We start from the raw sequence: 25,258 nt of genomic DNA, 5'->3' as shown, positions 1-25,258 counted from the left end.
AGGGTACAGGTCTGTAAATCGCCAGGTTTACACACTTCACAGCACTCACCATAGCACATACACTCCCCAGTGTCCATAACCCCAAGATAACAGTACCCTTAATTCCCTTTATCTATTTCACCCACCCCCATACCCACCTCCCCTCTGGCAACCTTCAGTTTTTACTCTGTATTTAAGAGTCTTTTTGGTTTGTCTTTTTCCTTTGTTTGTTCATTTGTTTTGTTTCTTAAATTCCACATAGGAGTGAAATCATGAAGTATTTGTCTTTCTCTGACTGGCTTTTTCACTTACTATTATAGCCTCTAGATCCATCCATGTTGCTGCAAATGGCAAAATCTCATTCTTTTTTATGGATGAGTGATTATACACACACACACACACACACACACACACACACAATCTTCAGCTATTCATCTATGGAAAGACACTTGAGTTGTGTCCATATCTTGGCTATTATAAATAATGCTACAATAAACACAGCGATGCATACATCTTTTCAAATTAGTGTTTTCATTTTTGGAAGGTAAATACCCAGTAGGGGAATTACTGGATCATATGGTAATTCTATTTTTAATTTTTTGAGGAACCTCCATATGGTTTTCCACAGTGACTGTACCAATTTACATTCCTACCAATGGTGCGTGAGTGTTTCCTTTTTTCCACATCTTCAATACTCGTTCTTTCTTGTGTTTTTTGATTTTAACCGTTCTAACAGGTGTAAGATGATATCTCATTGTGGTTATTATTTGCATTTACCTGGTGATAAGTGATATTGAGCATCTTTTTATGTGTCTGTTGGCCATTTGTATGTCTTCTCTGACAAAATATCTATTCAGATCCTCTGCCCATTTTTAAATAGGATATATTTTTTTTTGGTGTTGATTCATAAAAGATTTTTTAAATATATTTTGGATATTAACCCTTTATCAGATGTATCATTTGCAAATATCTTCTCCTATTCAGGAAATTGCTTGTTTTGTTGATGGTTTCCTTCACTGTGAAAAATCTTTTTTTATTTTATTTTATTTTTTTATTTTATTTTAATGTACTCCCAACAGTTTAATTTTGCTTTTGTTTCCCTTGCCTGAGGAGACGTACATAGAGAAATGTTTCTATGGCTGACGTCCAAAAAATGTGTGTCTATATTTTCTTCTAGGAGGCTTATGGTTTGTGGTTTTAAAACCACATTTGGGTCTTAAATTTATTTTTAATTCATTTTTGTGTATGATATAAGAAGGTAGCCCAGTTTCATTCTTTCACATGTAGTTCTCCATCTCTCCCAGTACCATTTGTTGAAGAGAACATCTTTTGCCCATTGTATATTCTTGCTTCTTTTGTCATAGACTAATTGACCGTATAAGCATAAATTTATTTCTGACCTCTCTATCCTGTTCCATTGATCTATGTGTCTGTTTTTGTGCCAGCACCATAATGTTTTGATTGCTGTAACTTTATAGTGTATCTTGAAATCTCTGGGATTGTGACACCTCCAACTTTGTCCGTTCTCAATTGCTTTGGCTATTTAGGTTATTTTGTGGTTCCATACAAATTTTAGTATCATTTCTAATTCTGTGAAAAATGTTGTTGATTTTTTGGTAGGGATTGCATTAAATCTGTAGATTGCTTTGGGCAGTATGGACATTTGAACAATATTGGTTCTTCCAATTCATGAGCATAGAATATCTTTCCATTATTTGTGTCTTCTTCGATTTCTTCCATTCATTTCAGAATACAAGACTTTCACCTTCTTGGATGAATTTATTGGTAGGTATTTTATTCTTTTTGGTGAAATTGTAAGTGGGGGTTGTTTTCTTAATTTCTCTTTCTGCTACTTCATTATTATGTATAGCAATGCAACAGATTGCTGTATATTGATTTTACATACTGTGAATTTATTGAATTCACTTATTCTAGTAGTTTTTTGGTGGAATCTTTTGGGTTTTCTATGTATAGTGTCATGCCTTCAGCAAATAGTAAAAGTTTTACATTTTCCTTACCAATTTTCTTGCCTTTTATCTTTTTGTTGTCTGACTGCTATGGCTAGGACTTCCAGTACTATGTTGAATAAAAATGATGACAGTGGACACTGTTGTCTTATTCCTGTTCTAAGAGGACCATTGAGTATGATGTTAGCTATGGGTTTGTCATATGTGGCCTTTATTATGTTGAGGTATGTTCTTTCTAAACCTACTTTGTTGAGAATATTTATCATGAATGAATGCATACTTTGGCAAATGCTTTTTCTGCATATATTGAGATGATCACATAGTTTTTATTCTTTTTCTTGTTAATGTGATGTGTCATGTTGATTGACTTGTGAATATTGTATCAACCTGGCATCCCTGGGATAAATCCCACTTGATCATGGTGAATGTTTTCTTCAATGTATTGCTGGATAGTTTGCTAATATTTTGTTGAGGGTTTTTGCATCTATGTTCATCAGAGATATTGGCCTGCAGTTTCCTCCCTTCCTTCCTTCCTTCCTTCCTCTACTTATCTATCTATCTATCTATCTATCTCTCATCTATATCAAGTCTTAGTATTAGGATAATGCTGGCTGGCCATGTAGAATGAATTTGGAAACTTTCCTTTCTCTTCTATTTTGTGTAATAGTTTGAGAAGAATAGGTATTACCTCTTCTTTAGATGTTTGGTAGGGGTTTTTTGTTGTTTGTTGGGGTTTTTTGATTACTGATTCAATTTCTTGCTAGTAATCCATCTGCTCAATTTTTCTATTTCTTGCTGATTCAGTTTTAGACAATTATATTTTTAGGAATTTATTTATTTCTTCTATGTTGTCCAACCAAGATGTATTTTCAACCACAATTTGGGGTAATGCATTTAAGGGGATAAATAGATAAGCTTTTCAGTTTTGTGATTTGCAAGCTTATTGTTAACAGCATCAAAGGAACGTTAAAAACAATCCAAAGTTTGTTTATAAGACTGTGATGCACAATGATCAAAGGGAGAAAATAATCAATTAACTAAGATTTCTTTCTTTCTTTCTTTCTTTCTTTTTTAAGATTTCTTTTGTCCTTAGTTCACCTTGTGGTGGTTACCTACTGTTGAAAACAAATTACCCAAAACTCAGCAGTTTAAAACAATGATTGTGCCACAGTTTCTATGAGTCAAGAATCTTGGTGCCACTATTTTGGAGACTTCAGCTCACAGGCTTTTATGAGGCTACAGCCAAGCTGTCAATGAGACTATAGTTTCATCTGCAGACTCCAGTGAGGAGGGTCCAGTTCCAAGGCCATTCACTTGGTTGTTGTCAGGTCTCAATTCCTTGTGGGCAATTGCTAAAGGGCCTCTATTTCCTACTGGCTATTAGCTGAAGGCCTCCCTCAGTTCCCTGCCACATGAATTCCTCCATAGGACTAACTAAAACATAGCAGCTAACTTCCTCCAGAGTGAGTGATGAGAGAAAGAGACAGAGAAAGAGGGACAGACAGACAGAATACTCAAGACAGAAGCCATTGCCTTTTTGTAACTTAATCACAGAAGTAAAACTCCATTACTTTTGTTGTTTTCTATTCATTAGAAGTGAGTCACTAAATCCAATCCATACTCGTGGGGATAAGATTGCACAAGGAAGCAGGGATAACTGAAGATGATCTTAGAGGCCTCTTCCCAGAAGCTCTTATTTCTGATATTATAATGTGAAATCCATGATGGAGAATGTCTTATACTAGAGCACTGAAACTTATGCAGTAATTAGATGCCACAAGCAAATCTGAGTTCCTATGGAAACTTATTATATCAGAGTTGCTCAACTTGCAAACACATGATTTTAGACAAGGGTTCATTTACTCCCCATTCTCTCTTTCTTCCTTCCTCACTTTCCCCCATTTACATACCTTCCATTTAAAACCCAGTCTTTTAACTAAGTTTAGCATTGTTAGGAATTAAAAAAACAACAAATCAACCAAACAGAAAACCTGACCAACTTTATCCCAAATAGCTGTATGGCTTTAGCAAAATCCTTTAACTCTTATAGGTCTCAGTCTCTTTATTAGCTGACAGAATGGTCTGAACCCACTGATCTCTCAGATGTCTTAAAGCTTTAGAAGTACATCAGATTATGTATGCAACCTTGGGATGAAATAATCCCATCCATGTTGATACAACAGTTGGGTATTCATCCTTTCTGATGGAGGCATAATACTCCATTGTATATATGGACCACATCTTCTTTATCCATTCGTCTGTTGAGGGCTTCTTGGCTCTTTCCACAGTGTGACAACTCTGGTCATTGCTGCTATAAACATTAGGGTACAGATGGCCCTTCTTTTCACTACATCTGTATCTTTGGGGAAAATACCCAGTAGTGTATTTGCAGGGTCATAGGAAAGCTCTATTTTTAATTTCTTAAGAATCTCCACACTGTTTTCCAAAGTGGCTGCACCAACTTGCATTCCCACCCACAGTGTAAGAGAGTTCCCCTTTCTCCACATCCTCTCCAACACGTGTTGTTTACTATCTTGTTAATTTTGGCCATTCTAACTGGCGTAAGGTGGTATCTCAATGTGGTTTTGATTTGAATCCCCCTGATGGCGAATGATGATGAACATTTTTTCATGTGTCTGTTAGCTGTTTGTTTGTCTTCTTTGGAGAAGTGTCTGTTCATGTCTTCTGCCCATTTTTTGATGTGATTAACTGTTTTGTGTGTGTTGAGCTTATGCTGAGTGAAATAAGTCAAGCAGAGAGAGTCAATTATCATATGGTTTCACTTACTTGTGGAGCATAAAGAATAACACAGAAATCATTGGGAAATGGGGAGAAGTGAGTGGGGGAAATCGGAGGGGGAGACAAACAATGAGAGACTAGACTCTGAGAAACAAACTGAGGGTTTGGGGGGAAGGTGGGGGTTGAGTGATCCTGGTGGTGGGTATAATGGAGGGCATGTAGAACTGGGTGTGGTGTATAAACAATGAATTTTGGAACACTAAAATAAAATAAAATTAAAAAAAATAAAATTCATACCAAAATAAAGATTTCAGAGGTCTACAGTGAAAGTTAAATGGGTGAGGTTCGGGGATTTTTATAAAGCACTTTGTACACTTTAAAGTGCCATACACATGTAAGGGCTTATTGTTGAGCCTTTATCATGAAGCAGTCAGAGTATGACAGACAGTAATGAAAACAGTCTTACTATTCAGCCAGTCAGTTTCCTCCTAGATCCATTTCTTTCACAATGAAACATCAACATTAATAAGGGAGTTTAAACAGGAAAAAACTGACTTGCCTCCTTCCCTATACTAAATTTGCAGTGTGCTTGCTGGGCACACAGGAGGGTTCTCTGACTTACCTGTTTTGTCCCTGACTTCTATTCATGTTTCTCTGACTGCACCCTCCACACCAAGAGCTTTACTCCTGAACCCTCCCCTGTAGATTCTCTTTTCTCTCTACTATCTCTTTATTCTGCTTTCTGTCCTTTGGACTCCTTCTCTGTGAGATCTCACTCTCCCCTAGGTAGTGACTCCGATGTGGGTCATTAGTCAGTGTCAGCTACACTTAATCCCACAGTAAACTGCTAAATATGAAAGCATTTAAATATCTTTGAATGTGGATTTTATGCACAAAAAAGATCATTCAAGGTTTGGGCTGTTTATAAAAGGCACTATTAGATTTATTAAAGTCATATTTAAAAATGCAATTCATCCCAAATCTTTTGAGTGCATCTTATAAATCATTATTTTATTGATAAGTCTAGCAAATTTTAGCAATCATAGTTAAGGGCCCCTTGAATAGTATTTGGTCTCATTTTATAAACCAAATTACATTAAACACCTTTGACTGTTTTTAATTCATTTATGAATGTCCATAATTTTAAGTACTTGAGTTGTCTGATGACAAACTGTCCCATACATTTAAGTATTTCCTTATTTGTAAATATAGTAAGGCTAGGCTATGATGTGATAACAAATGAAACCTGCATTCTTGATGACCTGAAACTCTGAAAAACTATCAGCCAGACATCACCAGCAGAAGTCTTGATTCAAAAATTCCAGACATAAGAAGTTTCCAAACAGGATTTCTAACTTGGAGGAGGACAGAATGTTTTATAGGGCTTTAACAAGAGGAGATCTGCTGAAATTCAGTCAGTTTCAGGAATCATTAAATTAAGGAGAGTTCTCAGAAGAGAGAAGAATTAGCAGCCATGGTTTAGGCAATTTGAATTTTATCGAAAGGGATAGAGAGAACAGTTGAGGGCTAGGTTATGTGCGAGAAAGGGGTAGGGAACAGCTATTGGAAACAAGGATATGTGAGAGTCACAGTGGACAATTCTCTCTCCTGGTCTCACAACACAATATAGGTTTATTTCTCCTTCAAGTGCGGTTGGTATAATTTGTGTAGTCCTCCTCCATCTGGTACCAGCCAGGTCATGTGCTTCCAAGGTCACCTCCACAATGAAAGGAAGAGGGAGAGGACATGCCTAATTTGACAGCTTCTACACGGAAGTAAATATCAAATAGGCAGAGGTTTTTTAAGTGTGAAATGATAAAATTTGATTCCTTAAAATATTTCTCCATTTCATTCTGCATCTTCCTAGGGTTTCTGACCACCTAGTGCCAGGAATTTGAAGGGTTACTTTCTGAGAATGTATCACAACTGGAAATTTTAGCCAGGGAGCAAACTGTAGGAACTCATGCTTATAGCTGAAGCATTATAATTTAAAAACAGACTTGTCACATGCAAAGTCTACATAGTGCATATCCGTGTGGTGCTCCTGGAACATGGCAGAACCTGGGTCATAACCTCTCCTGGCTGCTACATCACTTACTTGAACTTAGCATTTCTTCAACTCTTAACACGTCTTTTTCATCTAATTTGAATGTGAACCTTTGAACCAAATGGAAATCTGCATCCTGCAAGCCTTTATAAGTATTAAAATATTAAATGTAGGAAAATGGTGTATTCATCTCCAAGGTGGAGGATATAGAGGCAAGATTCTCCCAAGGTGGTTTAAGAATGCCCACCACCCACAAAACAAACAAACAAAAAAAAAACACTTCACACTGTAGAGTTTAACCCCTCCCCATCTCTTATTATGCTTTAAAAAAGAAAAAAGCATCACTTGCTTCCCCACTTCCCCACCATTACAAAAAGTCCCCCTATCCTTGGAAAGATCCCCATCCTAGAAAGGACATTGGATAGGGGATAGCAATAGATCAAAGGTGAAAATGTAAAGTCCTTCCCACAAATGTATCTTGGACTGGTAAGAGCAGAGAGATGTGCAGACCAACTATTACATATGTGATGGGAGCATGGGCTAGGGAACCCCAAGTCTTCTCAGGCATATACGAAAGGACATAGTGCTAGGTGAGGAGAAGTAAGGTGGCATCTTCTTGGAAATTAACTGGGTAGAGTGGGAGAGAGAGCCACTGCAGGCAGGACAGTGATATGGAAAGACATAGGTGTGTGAGAACAGGCAGCAGTTCAACACCACTGTGAAATGGTCCTGGAGGGATGGGTAGAGGTCAAGTTATGAAGGATATCATGTGTTGTAATAAGGAGTCTGGATTTAGTCCCAAAGGTGATTGGGAGGCACTAACAGATGTTAAATAGAGAAATAACATGATTAAAGTTTCATTTAAAGGAAATCAGTCTAGTGATAACTGCTGGGTAGGGGGAACTGGCCAAAGACAGGGAAACAAATCAGAAAGTTGTCCATGGAGATGGGGTGAGGTCTTGCATCAGAAATTATGCATGTACAGATGGAAGAGGAACATGAATAATGCTTTTAGAAGATGAATATCAAGAGAAAACAATTCTTTGGGTGAAGCAAGAACTTTCAGAGTCAGGAGTTACAGGAATATGCAAGTGCTCTAAACAGCAACAGGGGAAATAGAACTATCAGAAAATTCTGTAATTCCCAGCAAACACAATTCAGCCTCTCTAGTGAAATGCTCATCTGCCCATATTTCCCTGCCTGCCCCATTCCCTTTGACCTGCCTTTCATCAATCCTAGCTCCCTGATCTGCCCTGAGGGCTCCCCAGTGACCAGGTCCACAGCCCATCTTCTTCCAGAATCTGCTCAAATGCTGACTTGCTCTCTGACAAAGAACCAATTCCGTCATCCCTCTAAGATCCCAGGTTCCACATCTATAAACTGCAAACCATAATGATCCTGCTTCCCAGGATTGCTGTGAAAACACCTGATAAATATCTGTAAAGCACCATACAAATATGATGTATTATGATGAAAGAAGAAAGGTTATTAGGAAGGGATGCAGGAGGAGAGGCAGAAGGGTGCATGGAGAAATTTCTGGAGCTGGTCACTGTGCACAGTTATCAAGAAGAGTGACGTACAGACATACTCACAGTCCTGCAGTAAGATTAAAGCACCACTGGAAAGCATATGGGCTTTGGACTTGGCCAGCATTGGGTTTGAATCCTAGCTTAAGCACTCTGTAATTCTGTGGTCATTCACAAGTGACCTAAACTCTCTGAGCTCTCAATTCCTTCATCTGTGATATAAAGACAATAAGTCCTCCCTTGTGTTTGGTGTTTTGAGTTTTTGTTTTGTTTTGTTTTGTTTTAGAATTAAATGAGCTAACACTTAGATGTTGGGGAGTATTTAGAAGGGGTTCAAAAATGCAGGTTTCCTTCTTCCACTTCTAATCTCTTTCTTCATGAAAAGTAATAAATAAAGTTCCAAGCAGAAGCTCAGTTTTTCTGAGAGCTGCTTTCAGAAAGGAAAATATGCTGGCCTGAATTTTAATCCTCTCCCTGCTGTTGCCAGGAGTGGTTAGCTATCAACCAGCACAATCTCCAGATGGCCCAACGGTAGAGATTATTCAGAAACATGTGAATGGCTGGTGAGAACACAGTGAGTCAAAAGAATAATGGGCTCGAGCAAGTCAAGCATCTTTAAGTGTAGCTTTATATACACGTACATAAACCCGTAATCTCAGTAGTCTCTGGCACAGAGCTTGTCCATAAGCATTTATCCATTGTTCAGTAGACAATCTGGCAAATCTAGCCTATGGGGAGGGGGACTTTGGTCAAATGTCCTGAGTGCTCAGGACATCAGACAGTCTTCCAAATGTGGATGGGGATATAATAATTTTTAGTGCCTTGACTAAAATACTGAAAGATTATTTGGATTATTAAATGGATCTTGCTGCAGCATTCTAGAATGAAGTATGTTTCCTGCTGGTCATGAATTTTTCACTCAAAACTAAGAATCACTAAAGGGATGAATAGGAAATGAGAATTAGTTTTAATTCCTCTTCCTTGAATAGCACTGTGTTCTTCACATTCATGCTTCAACATGGAGGACTGGGTGCAGAGAGGAGAAGGAAAAAGAAAGAGCTGGAAGACAAAGGGTGGGACTGGAGGAATTCACCTTCCTCACACGCCAGCTGCACACGAAGTCGTCTTCTGGCAATGTTGGGGTACTGGAGGAGAGAGGAGGGAGACAAAGGAGAGAAAGAAGAAGGAAAAGGGAAGAACAAGACAGAAAAGAAGAAAAATCTGGGAGGAGGGAAAAAGAAATGTAGAAGACATTAGGAAGAACACATGGCACTTGGATGCTAAACTCGTAAGTGAAGCTTTGGAAGTTTAAAGACACCCCTAGTGTGTGTCAGACACTGTGCTGGCATCTGGGAATATGGAGCTGGGGACGCATGGCTGCAGCTGTGAAGCACTTGCAGGAAAGAATCAAGGCTGGGAACAACTCAAGTGAAGTTCAAGAAAATTTGGCATTGTATGGAATATTAGGAAGCACTGAGAAGAGGTCAAACGCTCTCAGTGGTGAATTCCCTTCCATCGAATGGGGTTTCTATTGACATTAACCTTTGGTCTTTTTCACAAGATTTCTTAAATGTCCTGTTCAGTAGACAGGCTGGAGGAAAAACTGATGTGTGTGACTTTGCATCTCAGCAAGTTCCATTTCCCCTATCCAAACACATGTTGTTTGGCCAGAGCAGTACAGAAGAAAACACGACTACTGGATTTGGCATAAAATGGACCCATGAACCTATGCCAACTGAGTCATGTAAAAGTAAGAGGACTATATCCTCGGATACTCTTTGAAGAAAGACAGTGTCACTTGACACTGTTGGCTCACCTGTCACCTTCATCATCACACTCACTGCAGCTGTGTGGCTTCCTGTGGCTCCCAGTAAGCTAGTGCTGGGCTTGCAGAGGGCCTCCAACACAAAACTCTCAAGATGGGCCCCACCCAGCTGCTCCAAGAGCTCAGCCTTGAGTTTCGAAGGATGAGAGTAAAAGGTTTCTGTCCTCCATCTCCTTCTCCCACCTCACCTACCAAACTTGGGCAATCTCTCTCTTTCCCTTCTCCCTCATTTCTCTTCCCTTTCTCCCGGCTCAGAGCCTTGTCTTCATGCTGGTGACAGACACAGAGGTTCCCGTGTTCTTTAGGCCTTGGGCCCTGATTCTCTAACTCTTCATAAGAAATCCCTGGAAAGCTAATTAAAAACTCAGGCAGGCAGGTCCCACTGCTTATGATGCTAATTAAGTGAGTTTGGCGTATGCTGAGAATCAACATGTTTAACACTCTCCCCATCCGCCCAGGTGATGGGGACACAGGTAGAGATGGTCAAAACACCGGGAACATTGGAAACTGGGATGGTTTGCACTGTAGAGGAGAGAGCAGGTTGGAGATGTGACAGAAGCCCTTTGGCTGTGTACAGCCCACTGGACCCCTCTGCTACTCATCTCTCTGATGCCAATGGTCCCAGGGCTCTATTCCCGGTTCCATTTGGCTTATTCTGTACTTTTTCCTGATTTCTCTTCTCCAGTCCCATACCTGCAGGCATCTATAGATTGAAGACTGGAATACCTATTTCTAGCCCAGATCTCCCTTCAAAGCTTCAGACATATTTTCACCCAGTTGTCCCATGAGTACCCCAGGTTTAGTGTGCTCAAAACTTAATTCTTGGGTTTTGATTCTGGGTAAGATGAATGTTGCTTTGCAACCTCGGGTGTTTCTTGGTGAACTTTGAAACTGTTCCCCTTACACAAAGGGCAAGGAGAGACTGAAGAAGGCAGAACATTCTAGCTTGTTAAATAAGCAAGGAAACTTATATACGAGGCTTATGTTGGGCATCTGGTAGAACACTGCACCTACCAGCCAGAATCCTTAAAGTTTATGCAGAGACCTTAACAGGGCTCAGTCCTATATATGTCCAGATGGTCTCAAAACACCTTGCTTTCTCAAGGCTGCGTCCTTGAAGTGGTTCCTAGTGCCATCTAAAGTCAACCAGCAGTCACGTTGTCCTCTTGGTGACCTCCTCCAGCAATGGGTCAGCACGCTCCATCTACACTGTCTTTCTCACTTGAATGCAGCTCCAAATGCTGGGCCAGCTATTTGAGGACTCTGAACAGCAAGCAGCAGGTGGATTGGGGAAGGAGATCAGAATTCACTGAACTGCTGGTGAGTTTCCCTTCCATCCTTCTGTGTCCCCCAACCTAGATGCAAGATAGCCTGAAATCTAGAGGCAGGAACCACGATACATAGAGAGTTACAAGGACACCCTTTACCCTGGCCCAAAGAGTGGGAAAAATAGTTCCTGAGAGAAAAATCACCCATGGTTTTTCTTCATGCTGTTCTAACACCCAGTCCCAAGCCATCCTTCCAAATGGTGACAGTAAGATTGGCAGCGGCCATTTCCACAGAGCCAAATGCTTTCTTCCATTCTGTGAGCTGCTTCAGTTTTCCCAATGGTGTGTTTTGGAGGACAAGAGTTAATTATGACAAAACGCTATATGTCCTGTATATGTACGCAAATATTTATCATTTTTAATGTTCTTCATTTCTTCCTGTAGATCTGAATTTCCATCTGGTACTATTTTTCTTTAGCCTGAAGAACATCTTTGAGAATTTCTTATAGTGTGGGGTCTGCTGGCAACAAACTCTTTCAGCTTTTGTTTATCTAAAAATGTCTTTATTTCACTTGCACTTAAGAAAAATATTTTTGCTATGTATAGAATGTCAAGTTGGCAATGTTTTTCTTTCATCGTTTTAAAAAGATATAGTTCTATTTCTTCTAGGCCCATTTTTTTCTTATAGGAAGTTAGGCATCATAAATATAATTATTCTCTCTTATGTAATGTAACTTCTTTATTTGGATGCTTTTAAGATTTTTTTCTTCTTTCGGTTTTCAGCAGTTTGACTATGATGTACTTAGGCATGGTTTTATTTGCACTTACCTGTTTGGGATTTGCTGGGACCCACAGATGTCTAGGTTGCTGTTTTGAGTCAAATTTTGAAAATTTTCAACCAATATAGTTGCAGTTTTTTTCCTGCCCCATTCTCTCTCTCCTCTCCTTCTTAAATATGTGTTTGATTAACTGAGACAGTCCCAGAGCTTAATGAAGATCTGCCCATTTAAAAAAGTCTCTCTCTGTCCTTCAGCTTAGATGATCTCTATTGGACAGTCTTCTGGTCATTACTACTTTCTTTTGTTATGTTTAATATACTGTCAATCCCAGGAAATGAATTTTTTTTTCAGGTACTGTATTTTTCTGTTTTAGTATTTAACTTTGATTCCTTTTTCAATTTACATATCATTGCTGACAATTGCCCCTCTCTTCACCCATTATAACCATGCGGTCTTGAAATTCATTAACATATTTACCATAATAATGCTAAAATTCTTGTCTGTTAATTTCAACATTTAGTTATTCTGTCAATCTCACTTTTCTATTGATTCTGTGTCACATTTCCCTGTATCTTTGCATGACTAGTAAATTTTTATTTTATAGTAGGTGAAGTGGATGATACCTTATAGAGACTTTGGATTCATTTTCCTCTGAGAAGTGTTGACTTTCATCTTAGAAAGCAGTTAAATTGGGACACCTCGGTGGCTCAGTGGGTTAAAGCCTCTGCCTTCAGGTCATGATCTCAGGGTCCTAGGATTGAGCCCCACATCTGGCTCTCTGCTCAGCAGGGAGCCTGCTTCCTTTCCTCTCTCTTTGTTTGCCTCTCTGCCTACCTGTGATCTCTGTCTGTCCAATGAATAAATAAAATCTTTAAGAAAGAAAGAAAGAAAGAAAATTAGTTAAATTACTGGCAGTGACCTTAACTTATGAAGGCTTGGTTTTAAGTTTTGTTAAGGTGGTTCTATTTCAGATTCACAACTTGCCCAGGGTGAATCATTAATCTTGAGGTATAAGGCATAGCTGCTGGGGTTTAGTTTTAAAAGCTAGAGGCAATTTCCACATAGGTTTAACTCGAATTTCAAGCAGTATCTGTAACAGGGCACTCCGAAATCTCTACTCAGCTCTCAGCTTTCTCATTGTTGTGTCTCCCTGGGCACCTCAGAGTCTCACCCCATGCATATGATCCAGGGATCACCCAATGATTTGAATGGAGCGTCTACACAGATTTTTGGCCCTATCCTATGTGGCTTCCTCCTTTCTGGAATTTTGTCCTTGCCCCTCAATAGTAGACTCCTCTAACAGTCCCAAATTCCATCATCTGATTCCATAGCCCTGTAAAACTGTGTACTCTCCTTCCTCTCTAGCTGCCACACTTTGATGGGCCTAGGAGTCCCTTTAAAGGAAAAACCATATAAATGTGCATCTCACTCTGTAAGGATCCAATCCTTACCAGCTTTTGTTCTCCCAGTTGTTTGTTTGCTTTTTTCCCCAGAGTGTGTAATTGTTACTGGCAGGACAGTGTCTAAATGTTCCACTCTGCCATTGCTCTCTCTTTCATACATTTCATCTGTTTTCTCTCTGTGTTATGGTCTGGATAATTTCATCACATATATCTTTCCATGCATTAAATTTCTCTCTGGCTTTGTTTCAGTGATTATTTAATCTGTCAATTGAGTTTTTAATTTTGATGACTGTGTTTTTCATTTATAGAAATTCTTTCTTTTTTACATCAGCCTCTTTTTTTCCCCAAAGGCCTTGTTCTTTCTTATGTTTTTAATTCCTTTTTTGTTCCTTGTCATTTCAATCATACTTATTTTATAACCTCTATCTGGGGGTTGTATTGTATTATCTACATATCATGGGGGATCAAATCAAGTTACTTATTTGGTCAGTTGACTTCTATTCATAGTGGGTTACAACATTACATACTGAGTTTTTGAATCAAATTTGGTTTTGAATTTATGTTCAGCTGAGTTTTATCTATGAAACAATTCTTGGTGAACGGTATATCCCAGCGAAGAGGTTTTCCTTTGAATTGCCAGATATCCCAGCGCTATTTGCTGGCCTGGGTTCACTTTTGAGCTAATATCTTAGCTTCAGGATTCTTGCACCTCAGCAAACTTTTTTCCAACCAGAGAGAAATTGACAATTTTCCTTGACCTATCCTTATGTGATAGGTAGATTAACTTCTAGTTCTCCTTTTTCATAAGGGATTAGCCACTTAAGAATGCTGGTTCTGAAGAAGGTTTTGAGCCTCTTGTGGATCCAGGACTCAATTCCTTTTCCTAAGTGGTCATTAAATCCCATGCTTCTTCATCTCAGATCCATTAAGGTGGTTATTATAAACAAAACAAACAGAAAATAGTAAGTGTTGCATGGACAGAAACTGGGACCCTCACACATTGCTGGTGGGAATTTGAAATAATGGAGCCACTGTGGAAAACAGTATGGTAGCTCCTCAAAAAATTAAAGATAGAATTACCATTTAATCCTTCCTCTCCGAGAGAACACCAAATGGTGGATGACGCTGGTGCTGAGGGAGGGCCGGAGAGCCCGGGGGCCCTGGAATGGGAGGCCGGGGTGGTTTCCGCGGAGGCTTCGGCAGCGGCATTCGGGATCGGGGCCGGGGCGGTGGTTGCGGCCGGGGCGGAGGCCATGGAGCTCACAGGGGCACGGCGGAGGACAAGGAGTTGATTCCCGTCACCAAGCTGGGCCGTCTAGTCAAGGACATGAAGATCAAGTCCCTGGAGTAGATCTATCTCTTCTCCCTGCCCATCAAGGAGTCTGAGATCATCGACTTCTTCCTGGGAGCCTCCCTCAAGGACGAGGTCTTGAAGATCATGCCTGTGCAGAAGCAGACGCGCCGACCGGCAGACCAGGTTCAAGGCATTTGTCGCCATCGGAGATTACAATGGACACGTCGGTCTGGGTGTCAAGTGCTCCAAGGAGGTAGCCACTACCATCCGCGGGGCCATCATTCTGGCCAAGCTTTCCATCGTCCCTGTGCGGCGAGGCTACTGGGGGAACAAGATCGGCAAGCCCCATGCAAGGTGACTGACCGCTGTGGCTCTGTGCTGGTGCGTCTCATCCCTGCCCCCAGAGGCACTGGCATTGTCTCGGCCCCTGTGCCCAAGAAACTGCTGATGATGGCCGGTATGGACGACTGCTACACCTCGGCCAGGGGCTGCACTGCCACCCTGGGGAACTTTGCCAAGGCTACTTTCAAAGCCATCTCCAAGACCTACAGCTATCTCACCCCTGACCTCTGGAAGGAGACTGTGTTCACCAAGTCTCCCTATCAGGAGTTCAGGGACCATCTTGTGAAGACCCACACCAGAGTCTCTGTGCAGAGGACCCAGGCTCCAGCTGTGGTTACCACATAGTTTTATACAAGAAAAATACAGTGAACTAAAGCTTGTTAAAAAAAAAAAAAAAAGAATTACCATTTAATCAAATAATTCTGTAGCTGGGTATATACCCAAAATAATTTGAAAACAGGGAGTTGAAGTGATATTTGTACACCTATATTCATTTACAGCAACAGTATTCATAAGACCCAAAAGGTAGAAACAATCCCGATGTCCACTGGTGGATGAATATATAAAGAAAATATGACCTATAGCTATACATCTATGTCTATACCTATATCTGTATCTATACAATTTTATTCCACCTTTAAAGGGAAATGAAATTCTGGCATATGCTACAACATGGATGAACTTTGAAGACATTATGCTAAGTGAAAAAATTCAGTCAGTCACAACAGGAAAAACACTGCATGATTCCACTTACGTGAAGTAGCTCAAGTAGTCAAATTTATAGAGATGGAAAGTAGAATGATTATTGCCAGGGTCTGGGCAAGAGGAGGAAGGAATCATTGTTTAATGGGTACAAAGGTTCAGTTTGGGACCATGAAAAAGTTGTAGAGATGGACAACGGTGATGGTTATATGTACTTAACACTACTGAATCACACACTAAAAGTGGTGAAGATGGTAAATTTCATGTAATTTATATTTTACCAGAATAACAAAAATTTTCTTAAAAATCAAGCTTCTTAGTTTCTAAGACTGGAAACTACTCCCAAATCCAGGGCAGGCACACTGTCAGCTCAAATACTTACTACTCTATTGATTTATCTTATTCTTTAAAGAGCTTAACTGTACATTTAAACATTTTTTAACATTTTATCTACAATTACTAGTTGTTTTGTTAAGGGAAAGTTCCTGTTATTTTTATGTTTGTTCATAAGTAGCCTAGTCAAGTGAGGGTTTTAAACAAAGGTTGCATATTGGTGACTTACAAATTTTATTTTGTTTCTTTCCTATCTGGACATTTCATACAACATGCCAGATTTCCATCTTCTCTTGAAATTTGGGGATCATGGTCCATATTGGGTCACATTCTCAGTGGATGATGGCAAGCTGAAGTAGTAGTGGCTTCCCCTCTAAGGTAGAATAGATGCTCCCAGGATTGCATAGTCACCACAGCACCTGACGCACAAATAACTCCCCTGTTTTGCATTTCTGGCATCTAAAATGACTGAAGTTTGCAGCTACAGGGCTAAAACACTCAGATTTTTACATGTGGCCACCAAGTAAATACTTTCTTCTTTTAAGAACCCTTTTTTAAGTCAAATCCATAATCCATTCTTGAAGTACTCTCGTTTTGTTACCTAACAGAAGTAGAAGTCTGATTGAAGATGTCCCCAAGAAGCAATGAGGTATCACAAAGTTTTGGGCAAGGAGGGAGCTTTTGTCTTTGCAACCTCCATCATTCCATGGACCTGCCTTCACCCTTCTCACATTTTCCCTCTCAGGTATTGAGCAATATTGTATTTGCTTTCATTAGAAGGGACACAATGAAGTATGTAGAATACCACACTGGTGGTCAGAACACCTGTGTCATACTGCCAGACCTGTTTTTTTTTAATAGTGGGGACATTGTTTCCAGAAAGACCAAATGACAAGCCCAGTCTCTCAGGGTCCACCTCCGACTTCATCATCTATGTGCTACTTCTGTCTTCCCTCCATCCTACAGATTTGGGAAACTTGGTTGGTCATCTTCCATCAATCCAGTGACCATCTTTCAAGGGCACAATTGCATTTAGGGAATTTTAAAATCAGAAAAGGTAACGAGATTGCCAGTGTCCCTTGTAAAGAATAATTCTAGAGATTAAGCAAGACAGAAAAAGAAAAAAAAAAGTATTCATTTCATATCAGAAAAGAGCATAATTATCTCTGCCCTTAGTTGCCAGGTTTTTGGTGGTTTTTTTTTTTTTTTAACTTTTAAGGCAAAAAAATCTCACAGTTTTGTAAATGCTGTCAACTAATTCACTAAAACAAAACCCTGCATGGACAAAGTAAAACATTTCTATGGACCCAGTTTGGCTTATGAGCCACTAATTTAGAGAAGGAAATCCTAGATAATGGAAGAATCGCTTTATAATTTATGTGTTTAATAAGTTAGATGTATTAAACCTCAAAATGCTTCACTTCATGTTACATTCCCTAATGGTTTCAGACATAAATCTTCAGCATCTCGGTCGTCCCAATGGGAAATCAAGCCATTCACTTATTTGCGTTTCCTCATGAGGACCCAACAGGATATGAGATAAAGAACAGATGCTTAGTCCAGCCAATGTTTTCATGAACTTGTAGATTTCATGTAGGAAGTACCCTGAGAGCTTCTGGTCCAGAGATGGCAAATAACATAACACTTAAACAGCTCCCCTAGCCTCATGACAGACAGTTCCTGGCACAGTACCTGAAATTCCCACCCTTGGGGTTTATATTCCCCTGGATTCATGTTGGAATCTTCCCAAGTTCTCTTTGAAAAATAGCATTTCCAACTGTATATTCCTTGAACCACTAGTTTTATGGGATATTCTTAAGTATTCAGTAGTTTCTGTGGTTGGAACAGTCAGGGTTTACTTGCAACCTGGAGTCACTCTAGCCAGCTTAAGTAGCAAAACAATTATTATGATGACTATGGTTATTATTATTCCCTGGGAAGCCAGACTGGTATGTTCCTCAACCAGCAACCACGCAGCTAAGGCCAACAACAGGCAGAGGACAATACCCACCCATACTGTGGCAGTTTTCTAGCTTAAACACCACTGCTCATCATATCTCCTTGTGCTTGGCAACTAGTGCACTGGAGAGTGGACCCCGGGCACTTTAGCATGACCCACCCTCAGGAAAACCAGACATTTGCAGCTCTGCTCTCAAGAGATGCAATTTTCTTCTACCGTGCTGATTTCCTCTAGCAGGTATCCCCTAGGTACACATCTCGTTGGTCCCATCTAGGTTGTGTGCCTGCATCTGACCTCCCAGGGAGTCCTGGGAAATGTAATTTTCAGGAAATGGAGGCACGCACACTCTAAGAGGCAGTGGACTGAGAGATGAGTGAGCCAACCCATAGTATCTTGCCACCTGATCAAATTAGTTTCTGCTAGTGCTCGCTTCGGCAGCACATATACGAATTAGTTTCAGCTAAGTACCCATCTTTGCTGAAGTCTTTTCAGAGCTTTTAAAATGCTAGTATGATTCTGACTCTCCAGAGAGGGTTTTATTTTTATAAGGTTATGTTACCAAGAAACGCTCCTTTCTAAGCTTTCAGAGTTAGCATAATATGTAGAACACCCTTATGCCGACTATGAGTTTGTCTATTAATAGCAAGAAGTCCCTCCCTGCAAAGACCTGAGGTCTTGGTCAGGGTTTTTTTGTTTTGTTTTGTTTTGTTTTGTTTTGTTTTGTTTTGTTTTTAAATGAGTGAGAGAGAGCATGAGGGAGGAGAAGGTCAGAGCAGACTCCCCAAGGAGCTGGGAGCCCGACGCGGGACTCGATCCTCGAAGTCCGGGATCATGACCTGAGCCAAAGGCAGTTGCTCAACCAACTGAGCCACCCAGGCGCCCCCTTGGTCAGTTTTGACAGACATCTAGCAGGACTAGGTGGTTAGGGTCTTCAAGAGGCTAGATGTGGGCATACAGCCACAGTGGAGACTCTGAACACCTCTGGGTCACCCAGGACGGTATGGCCTTGTTGTGTTTCCCGGAGGTTAAGGATGACTACGTTTGCATCATTCCCAGCAAGCGTTTCTGCATCCCGCACATTACTGCTCTGTGGGGATTAATGAGTTGAGCCCACCAAATGTATTTCATCAAGGACCTTTTTTATTTAAATGGAACTCCCAGATGTGAAGGGTCATTCTCTTTTCTACTAATGCCTCACTTGTTGAAAGCCAGCATTAGTGTTCAGATTACTGAAAAGAGCATTAACTAGTAATTTGCAATACATTATCATATAAGAATCTTATGATACATTATCATACGAATGATTATGGCTAAGGATTCCCTCATAAAACAAGCTTTAGCATTTACTGCATTTCTGGAGAAATAAATGTGTTCTTTGCCTCTTTCAGGATGAGGTTATAGGGTTTATATGGGTTTGGGGTGGGTGTAGAACATCATCTTGATGCTTTGTGGTTGCTGAGGTGAAGTCAACTTCGTCCAAAAAGTAGAATTAGCCTTGATCCCAAAAAGGATCATGCAGAAAGGAGATAAGACACAAGACAGGGGGAAAGAGATGGAATTTTTTGATCTCACGAAAATGGAATCTGTAAGCATGAAGACAGAGCAATGAGAATCTGTGGCCAGACAGAAAATCCTGAGTGAGTCAGTGAATACATTGTCTTGTCTTCCTCTCCACTCTAGTCCTCCCACTTTCTTACTGATGGGTCTCTATTCCCCCATCCAGAGTTAGCACCTGACTGGGCCATGAGGATGCCTGGACATTTGGTCAAATATTATTCTGGGTGTGTCTCTGTGGGTGTTTTTGGATGAGGTTAACATTTGAATCACTAGAGTGAGTAAACCAGATTGTTCTCCCCAGTATGGGAGGGCCTTACCCAATCCACTGAAGGCTTGAACAGAATAAAAATGCTGAGGGAGAACTCTCTCTCTCTCTCTTTCATATGGTCAATTCTGTTTCTCTGGAGAGCCCTGACTAATACAGCACCCAAAACTGGATTTCTTCAAATGATTTCCCAAGCCATCCATTTTTTCCATCTATCCTCAGGTTTGTCACTAAATTAATCATCCTTTGATTTCTGCATTACTTTCTTTCTCCAAATAATTGGAGAATTTCTGCCTACATTCTTTAATGCAAATTCCTTGGCTATATTTTTCAGATCAAATAAAAAAATCTATAAAGCAATGATCCTCATACTTTTTGGTCCCAGGACCACTATATACTCTTAATAATTATTAAGAACCCCCCAAATCTTTTATTTATATGGCTTATACCAATAAATATTTACCATATTGTATATATACCACTTTAGAACTTAATTAGAAAAAAGAATTTTTTTTTAGATTTTATTCATTTATTTGAATGAATAAAACTTTAAAAAAAATTCTTTTTTCTAATTAAGTTCTAAAGTGGTATATATACAATATGGTAAATATTTATTGGTATAAGCCATATAAATAAAAGAGAGAGAGAACATGAATGGTGGAGGGGGAGATGGGAGGGAGGGGGGAAGCAGACTCCTTACTGAGCAGGGAACCCAACACTGGGCTTGATTCCAGGACCCCCAAGATCATGACCTCAGCTGAAGGCAGATATTAAACTGACTGAGCTACTCCAGGTGCCCCAAAAGAAATGTTTTAAAACACAAGAATTAAAAAGCACATTTGGCTTGCCCCTGAGAAATTCTGTCATGACATATCATTCAGTTTCTAGAAAACTCCAATGTACAGAAATAACAAAGTAAGAGTGAAAAGGAAATTATCATCTTAATATTAATATGAGTATAGTTTTGTCCTCTTGACCTTCAGGAAGGTCTTCAGGACTCCCAGGATCCCTGAGCACTTTTGAAAACCATTGCTTTATGGTATCTGCAAATGACCTTCAGTTTACCTCTGTCTTGTCTCTCACATCCATTATCTCCTCTGAACTGGCTTAATGTACTTCCTCGTTATCTCACTTGACCAATAGCATAGTGTTCTTGTCTTCTGACAGCAAAAGCCCTGGTTCCCAGATAGTGAGCTTTTTTTTTTTTTTTTAAGATTTTATTTATTGGGGCGCCTGGGTGGCTCAGTGGGTTAAAGCCTCTGCCTTCAGCTCAGGTCATGATCCAAGGGTCCTGGGATCGAGCCCCGCATCGGGCTCTCTGCTCAGCGGGCAGCCTGCTTCCTCCTCTCTCTCTCTCTCTCTGCCTACTTGTGATCTCTGTCTGTCAAATAAATAAAATTTTTTTAAAGATTTTATTTATTTATTTGAGAGAGAGTGAGAGACCACAAGCAGGGGAGGGGCAGGAGGAGAAGGATAAACAGACTCCCCACTGAGCAGGAAGCCCAACGTGGGGTTCAATCCCAGGACTCTGAAATCATGACCTGAGCCAAAGGCAGCCACGTAACCAGCTTAGCCATTCAGGCACCCCGACAGTGAGCTTCTTGAGGGTAAAAGATTTATTCTTTAACATACTCTTGGCATTTTGCTGAGGAGTCAAGAAATGTCTTTTGAGTGAAATATGAAATCCCACCTATCATATATATTGTCTTGATGAAAAAAAAACTCTTTCCAAAGAACCTCTAATTAAGTCTTTCACCAGTTTAACATTTTTCTGTGTATTCCATTAGTTACCAAATGTAGGGGATACTGTTGGTTTCCTGGGCACACATCCCCAACCCACCGAGGTCTCCTAGAGCCATGGGGTCCATTTCCCAGAACAGTTCTCCACCTTAAAGTCTCCATCTCTTATTTTCCTAAAAGTTTTATTCAGCATCAAGGGTGTTTGTGCCACTAAAAGTTTAAACCCCAATTTGGGAAAACTTGACACCTCTCAAGGCAACCCTTAGCCAATGTGGTGGGGTGGAGTGGGGTGGGGTCATGGGATAAAAGTTTCTGTACTGGGACACTCCTGAAGTTTCTGTACTGGGACTGAGTTCTAGTTGCATCAGCAGTAAATCAGTCACTAATAAACATTTCATCGGCTTCTCTCCCTTCCCTATCTCACCACTCCACTTCTTCCTCTATGCTCCCTCTTATCAGCTCCCAAATAACTATCTGAACCCAAACAATAATACTGAACAAAATCCAAACTTCTTGCCTATCATTTAAAACTTCCTGTAACTTGATTCTAACCTACCTGACTAGGACATGTCAGCCACTCTTTACACATACTCCATCCTCTGTGCCAAGTGATTCCCAAACGCTCTCATTCCAAGTTGTATTCATTCTACACTTTCATTCATTAGTAATGGACTGAGATCATGGACTCCTTTAGACCAATAGAGCTTCTCTCCTTACTGTGGGGAAGGGCCTAGCCTCTCATAAAGGAGGCCTCACAGAGGAGGGTGAATACCTTGTGGTCCTAAAAGCAAAAGAAAATGGAGGTTATCACTGATGGTTTGACAGCTGATGGTGTCCTTCCCAAACAGGTAGCAGGAAGGTAAAAAAGAAAGAAAATAGGTCCCTATAAGCCCCTCCCAATGCTGGCCCATACCTTGCCCAAGTGAGCACATGTGGAGGCATTGCCATGCCCCCTAGGCCTCTGCTGTAGCTGTTCTTACCAGAATAAGGATCACAAACCTACCACTCCTTGTTTTGCAGAAATTGCCATCCTCTGCTGGAGCCCCCTTACGAAGCCATAGCTTCAGCTCCAGTTCAGAGACCCACTCTCATGTCGTCCAGCACACGGATTTCTGGCCAGATTGGACACAGACTTTCCAAACATGCTCTGGAGCTCCCGTGGGCTCTGAGATATTAATCAAATACCCACTTGAAGTGCTTTGGAAGCACCTTTGCTTTTTGGTTTATTGATGTGCTTATGTTGAATGAAGATACATTTCTGGTCCAGTCGTGAGTTCATTTCAAGACATATTAAAGAAGGATTTTTCCTAGCTGCTTGCTTTAGAATATTGTTCCCTAGAGACCAGGTGCTTTTCACAGCTCCTTGGAGACCAATAAGGAATGATGGAAAAATACAGCTGGGCCTCTCATATGGAAATCAGACATAGTAGAATTCCATTTGCATATCTGTCTTAATTTAGCCTGGTTATTGATTCTCTTGAGGTGCTTACTTCACACCTTTGCTAGTCTCTCTTAGCTTGTTTCCATCTCAAAGGAGGAGGAGCAATGGGAATTTTCAAGCACATTTTCTTCAAGAAAGACATATGTGCCCCAACTTAGTAATGGACATTTCCCTCCACAGAGCATGCTGAGTTCCAGAGAAGTGTTCGAGGACATTTTCCTATGGGCATAAATGGCAGCCAGTCCTGGAGACACTCACAGATAGATTAGATCACCATTGCCTTTAAGAGCCTGCACCTCCATCCCAGATCTGCCCCTTCTCCCTAGAGGTGACCTCAGATAAAGCACTTAAATTGTCTAAGCCTCCTTTCTTTGATCTGCTATAGATATCAGTCTAACTGTTCAAAGTCCCTCCCCGGGTCCCTGCCATATAATCTTTCCTTGTATCTGTGTCAGCAATTAAATGGTTTATAGAAGAAAGGGATTCAGATTCCTACCTGTCCTGTTGCTCTGGGTAAACCATTTCTCCCTAGAGCTGTCAGTCACCAGCCTCAAAGTGGCAGTCTCCAGATGTGCACATTATCACCTCCTGAGTGGAGGACTGTCTGGGGTTCTTTGTTCTTCTCCACACTTAATATGATGTGCTTCTATCTGGGCCAGTTATAGGAGGAGAAGCAACAGTCCCTCGGTTAGCATTCATATACAACAGAAGCACATGACTCTTTGGTTCCGAGCACACCATTTGGTTCACCCTAGCCAGAGTTTACCAGGGGCTAATCTACCAGGTATCCTGTGTTGACATTCCTCTCACTGACTCAAGTGGGAGTGTTGGTTCATCCAGACACAACATCGAATCATTCAGAGGAAATTCAAACTCACTGGGTACTTTGGGTGGGAACAAGGGAGACACAGAGATGGAGGCAAACACTCACCAGCATTTCAGTTACTTAACATCTTGAGGAATTCAGCTCAAGTCAGAAGATGTGACAGTTAAGAATATGAGTGGCTACTGTAATATTGTTTCCTTAAATTTTATTATTTGTTGGTGAAGAGTTCTCCTGGAGTTTTGCTGTGTTAGAAGGTAGTCAATGCTGGAGTCAACATAACCCACTGGAGACGGGAAATTGGAATCTGGAAGTCAGAGTACCACACAGTCATCACATCTCCATCTCCAGCCATAGAGAGGATCACCTATGGCAACTTGACCCAGAGGCTGCAAAGCTAAGTAACAAATTAGGCATCTTATCAATGTCAGGCAGGCTGAGTGGGAAATGCTCCTGAAGCATCACTGTTCCTATCTGGGCTACAGGTGAATTTCCTGACTTTGGGAGTTTCAGTTGTCATCCTTGAAATGGAGATAAGCATCTCAAAGTGTAATGGGAGGAATCTGTTTTCTCTGAGAGCAGAACATTTATCACCAGTACTTGCTGGAAGTTTTCAAGGGACAGTCCACTGGTAGTTTAGGCATGACCACAGCTATCCCAAGTCCATTTATCCCATGTTTTCATAATCTAAAGGCAGAGACAACAAGGGACGGGTAGCTCAGTCATTAAGCATCTGCCTTCAACTCAGGTCATCACCCCAGGGTCCTGGGATCAAGCCCCACATTGGGCTCCCTGCTCTGTGGGAAGCCTGCTTCTTCCTCTCTTACTCCCCCTGCTTGTGTTCCCTCTCTGTGTGTGTCTCTGTCCATCGAATAAATAAAATCTTAAAAAGAAAAAAAGACAATAATAGAACATACTGACAGCTGAAACAGAAGGAAACCACCAATTGTAATTGCTTAGAAAGATTCTAGCATAAGGACCACCATTAAAATAAGAATTAGGCAAGGCCACTGAAGGCAGCTGCTAGGTGATTTTGAAGGAGAGCATGGATGCTGGAGTTGGCAAAAGGGGATCTTTATATAACATCATTTTACATGTCCAGCTTTACAATATGAATTCCATGGGCTGAGGATTCTGGAAAACACTTAGTTCATAGAACTTTCATAGACCCTCATCCCATCATCAAGGAGCCTGCTTTTTACCTCTTCTGGCTCCTCCCTCTACCAATGGCAATTATACTGCCCAAAAGCATAGACAACCATAAGATG

General features: G+C 40.6%; 1 pseudogene; it reads left to right on the top strand.

Moving 5' to 3' along the window:
- Positions 1 to 14,645: 14,645 nt before the first annotated feature.
- Positions 14,646 to 15,567, top strand: LOC122907845 (annotated as a pseudogene).
- The last annotated feature ends 9,691 nt before the right edge of the window (positions 15,568 to 25,258 follow it).

This window comes from Neovison vison, chromosome 5, assembly GCF_020171115.1.
Source record: "Neovison vison isolate M4711 chromosome 5, ASM_NN_V1, whole genome shotgun sequence".
Lineage (NCBI taxonomy): Eukaryota > Metazoa > Chordata > Mammalia > Carnivora > Mustelidae > Neogale > Neogale vison.
This window is presented reverse-complemented; position numbering and strand designations above follow the sequence as displayed.